General features: G+C 40.1%; 1 non-coding gene across 1 annotated transcript; it reads right to left on the bottom strand.

Annotated features, from left to right (window-relative positions):
- Window positions 1-1347: 1347 nt before the first annotated feature.
- Window positions 1348-1455, bottom strand: LOC130964973 (small nucleolar RNA R71). Its single transcript, XR_009081035.1, has one exon. It is a non-coding gene; the product is annotated as a small nucleolar RNA R71 (small nucleolar RNA).
- Between the last annotated feature and the right edge of the window lie 3748 nt (window positions 1456-5203).

Genomic DNA, 5203 nt, shown 5'->3' with positions numbered 1-5203 from the left:
TTTCAAAATCTTTTTCAAAAATCAAATCTTTTTCATTTTTCTTATTTATTTTCGAAAATTTTAAAAATATTTTTCAAAAATCTTTTTCTTAATTTTATAACATAATTTTCGAAAATAACATCATCAATTAATGTTTTGATTCAAAAATTTCAAGTTTGTTACTTGCTTGTTAAGAAAGATTCAAACTTTAAGTTCTAGAATCATATCTTGTGATTTCTTGTGAATCAAGTCATTAATTGTGATTTTAAAAATCAAATCTTTTTCAAAACTAATTTCAATCATATCTTTTCAAAAATATCTTCTTATCTTATCTTTTTCAAAAATTTGATTTTAAAATATCTTTTCTAACTTCTTATCTTCTTATCTTTTCAAAATTTGTTTCAACTAACTAACTAACTTTTTGTTTGTTTCTTATCTTTTTGTTTCAATCATATCTTTTTCAAAACCACCTAACTAATTTTTCCTCTCTAATTTTCGAAAATTATCTTCATCTTTTTCAAAATTCCTTTTTAATTAACTGATTGTTTTAATTTTAATTTAATTTTAAACTTAATTTTTGAAATTTAACTTTAAATTTTAATTTTTATTTTAATTAATTTTCGAAATTCCCTCTCTCTCATCTCCTTCTATTTATTTATTCATCTACTAACACTTCCTCTCACCCAAATTCAAACCCCTTCTTCCATCTGTATTCGAATTTTCTCTTCTTCCCTTCTTTACATTACATTCTTTTCTTCTTCTACTCACACAAAGGAATCTCTATACTGTGACATAGAGGATTCCATATTTTCTTTGTTATTCCCTTCTTGTCATATGAGCAGGAGCAAGGACAAGAACATTCTTGTTGAAGCAGATCCAGAACCTGAAAGGACTCTGAAGAGGAAATTAAGAGAAGCTAAATTACAACAATCCAGAGATAACCTTTCAGAAATTTTCGAACAGGAAGAGGAGATGGCAGCCGAAAATAATAATAATGCAAGGAAGATGCTTGGTGACTTTACTGCACCTAATTCCAATTTACATGGAAGAAGCATCTCCATTCCTGCCATTGGAGCAAACAATTTTGAGCTGAAACCTCAATTAGTTTCTCTGATGCAGCAGAACTGCAAGTTTCATGGACTTCCATCTGAAGATCCTTTTCAGTTCTTAACTGAATTCTTGCAGATATGTGATACTGTTAAGACTAATGGAGTAGATCCTGAAGTCTACAGGCTCATGCTTTTCCCTTTTGCTGTGAGAGACAGAGCTAGAATATGGTTGGATTCTCAACCTAAAGATAGCCTGAACTCTTGGGATAAGCTGGTCACGGCTTTCTTAGCCAAGTTCTTTCCTCCTCAAAAGCTTAGTAAGCTTAGAGTGGATGTTCAAACCTTCAGACAGAAAGAAGGTGAATCCCTCTATGAAGCTTGGGAGAGATACAAGCAACTGACCAAAAAGTGTCCTTCTGACATGCTTTCAGAATGGACCATCCTGGATATATTCTATGATGGTCTGTCTGAATTAGCTAAAATGTCATTGGATACTTCTGCAGGTGGATCCATTCACCTAAAGAAAATGCCTGCAGAAGCTCAAGAACTCATTGACATGGTTGCTAATAACCAGTTCATGTACACTTCTGAGAGGAATCCTGTAAGTAATGGAACGCCTCGAAGGAAGGGAGTTCTTGAAATTGATACTCTGAATGCCATATTGGCTCAGAACAAAATATTGACTCAGCAAGTCAATATGATTTCTCAGAGTCTGAATGGAATGCAAGCTGCATCCAACAGTACTCAAGAGGCATCTTCTGAAGAAGAAGCTTATGATCCTGAGAACCCTGCAATAGCAGAGGTAAATTACTTAGGTGAACCTTATGGAAACACCTATAACTCATCATGGAGAAATCATCCAAATTTCTCATGGAAGGATCAAAAGCCTCAACAAGGCTTTAATAATGGTGGAAGAAACAGGTTTAACAATAGTAAACCTTTTCCATCATCCACTCAGCAACAGACAGATAATTCTGAGCAGAATCCATCTAACTTAGCAAATTTAGTCTCTGATCTATCTAAGGCCACTCTGAGTTTCATGAATGAAACAAGGTCCTCCATAAGAAATTTGGAGGCACAAGTAGGCCAGCTGAGCAAGAAGATCACTGAAACTCCTCCTAGTACTCTCCCAAGCAATACAGAAGAGAACCCAAAAGGAGAGTGCAAGGCCATTGATATAACCATCATGGCCGAATCCAAAGAGGAAGGGGAGGACATGAATCCCAAGGAGGAAGACCTCCTGGGACGTCCAGTGATCAACAAGGAGTTTTCCTTTAAGGAACCAAAGGAATCTGAGGCTCATCTAGAGACCATAGAGATTCCATTGAACCTCCTTATGCCCTTCATGAGCTCTGATGAGTATTCTTCTTCTGAAGAGAATGAGGATGTTACTGAAGAGCAAGTTGCCAAGTTCCTTGGTGCAATCATGAAGCTGAATGCCAATTTATTTGGTAATGAGACTTGGGAAGATGAACCTCCCTTGTTCATCAATGAACTGAGTGATCTGGATCAACTGACATTGCCTCAGAAGAAACAGGATCCTGGAAAGTTCCTAATACCTTGTACCATAGGCACCATGACCTTTGAGAAGGCTCTGTGTGACCTTGGGTCAGGGATAAACCTCATGCCACTCTCTGTAATGGAGAAACTAAGAACCATTGAGGTACATGAGGCCAATTTCTCATTAGAGATGGCAGACAAATCCATGAAAATAGCTTATGGACAAGTAGAGGACATGTTAGTAAAGGTTGAAGGCCTTTACATCCCTGCTGATTTCATAATCCTAGACACTGGGAAGGATGAGGATGAATCCATCATCCTTGGAAGACCCTTCCTAGCCACAGCAAGAGCTGTGATTGATGTGGACAGAGGAGAATTAATCCTTCAACTAAATGAGGACAACCTTGTGTTTAAAACTCAATGATCTCCTTCTGTACCCATGGAGAGGAAGCATAAAAAGCTTCTCTCACTGCAGAGTCAACCAGAGCCCCCACAGTCAAACTCTAAGTTTGGTGTTGGGAGGCCACAACCAAACTCTAAGTTTGGTGTTGAACTCCCATATCCAAACTCTAAGTTTGGTGTTGGAAAGTCTCAACAATGCTCTGAACATCTGTGAGGCTCCATGAGAGCCCACTGTCAAGCTATTGACATTAAAGAAGCGCTTGTTGGGAGGCAACCCAATTTTTATTTATCTAATTTATTTTCATTCTTATTGTTCTTTCATGTTTTATTAGGTTCATGATCATGTGGAGTCACAAAATAAATATAAAAATTGAAAACAGAATCAAAAATAGCAGAAGAAAAATCACACCCTGGAGGAAGGGCTTACTGGCGTTTAAACGCCAGTAAGGAGCATCTGGCTGGCGTTCAACGCCAGAACAGAGCATGGATCTGGCGTTGAACGCCAAAAACAAGCAGCATCCTGGCATTCAGATGCCAGGAATGCACACTGAGGAAGAGCTGGCGCTGAACGCCAGAAACAAGCATCTGGCTGGCGTTCAACGCCAGAAATATGCTGCATCTGGGCGCTGAACGCCCAGAACAAGCATCAATTCGGCGTTTAAATGCCAGAATTGCATGCAAAGGCATTTTACATGCCTAATTGGTGCAGGGATGCAAATCCTTGACACCTCAGGATCTGTGGACCCCACAGGATCATCTCAGCATCTGTGGACCCCACAGGATCCCCACCTACCTCCACTCATACTCTTCCCTCTTCTCATTCATCCTCTCTTCCCAATAAACACCCTTCCCCAAAAACCCTTCACCAATCACCTCAATCTCTCTTCCCTATCACCACTTCACCACTCACATCCATCCACTCTTCCCCATAAACCTACCTCATAAACCCCACCTACCTTCAAAATTCAAAATCAATTTCCCACCCAAACCCACCCCATATGGCCGAACCTTAACCCCCCTCCCTTCCCTATATAAAGCCCTCCATTCTTCCTCATTTTCACACAACACAACCCTCTCTTCCCCTTCTTGGCCGAAACACATCCCTCTCTCCCTCTTCTCCATTTCTTCTTCTTCTTCATCTATTCTTTCTTCTCTTGCTCGAGGGCGAGCAATATTCTAAGTTTGGTGTGGTAAAAGCATAAGCTTTTTGTTTTTCCATTACCATTGATGGCACCTAAGACCGGAGAATCCTCTAGAAAAGGGAAAGGGAAGACAAAAGCTTCCACCTCCGAGTCATGGGAGATGGAAAGATTCATCTCCAAAGCCCATCAAGACCACTTCTATGATGTTGTGGCCAAGAAGAAGGTGATCCCCGAGGTCCCTTTCAAGCTCAAGAGAAATGAGTATCCGGAGATCCGACATGAAATCCAAAGAAGAGGTTGGGAAGTTCTAACAAACCCCATCCAACAAGTCGGCATCCTAATGGTTCAAGAGTTCTATGCTAATGCATGGATCACTAAGAACCATGATCAAAGTAAGAACCCGAATCCAAAGAATTATATTACAATGGTTCGGGGGAAATACTTAGATTTTAGTCCGGAGAATGTGAGGTTGGCGTTTAACTTGCCCATGATGCAAGGAGATGCACGCCCCTACACTAGAAGGGTCAACTTTAATCAAAGGTTGGACCAAGTCCTCATGGACATATGTGTGGAAGGAGCTCAATGGAAGATTGACTCAAAAGGCAAACCGGTTCAACTAAGAAGATTGGACCTTAAGCCTGTAGCTAGAGGATGGTTGGAGTTCATTCAACGCTCAATCATTCCCACTAGCAACCGATCTGAAGTTACTATGGATCGGGCCATCATGATTCATAGCATCATGATTGGAGAGGAAGTAGAAGTTCATGAAGTCATCTCCCTTGAACTCTACAAAATAGCCAAAAAGCCCTCTCCCTGGGCAAGGCTAGCTTTTCCTCATCTTATTTGCCATCTATGTTACTCAGCTGGAGCTTTCATAGAAGGAGACATTCCCATTGAGGAAGAGAAGCCCATCACTAAGAAAAGGATGGAGCAAACAAGAGAGCCCATTCATGGAGCTCAAGAAACACATGAGGAAGCTCATCATCAAGAAATCCCTGAGATACCTCAAGGGATGCACTTTCCTCCACAGAATTTTTGGGAGCAAATCAACACCTCCCTAGGAGAATTAAGTTCCAACATGGGACAACTAAGGGTGGAACATCAAGAGCACTCCATCATCCTTCATGAAAT

The sequence above is a fragment of the Arachis stenosperma genome, chromosome 2 (assembly GCF_014773155.1).
Source record: "Arachis stenosperma cultivar V10309 chromosome 2, arast.V10309.gnm1.PFL2, whole genome shotgun sequence".
NCBI lineage: Eukaryota > Viridiplantae > Streptophyta > Magnoliopsida > Fabales > Fabaceae > Arachis > Arachis stenosperma.
This window is presented reverse-complemented; position numbering and strand designations above follow the sequence as displayed.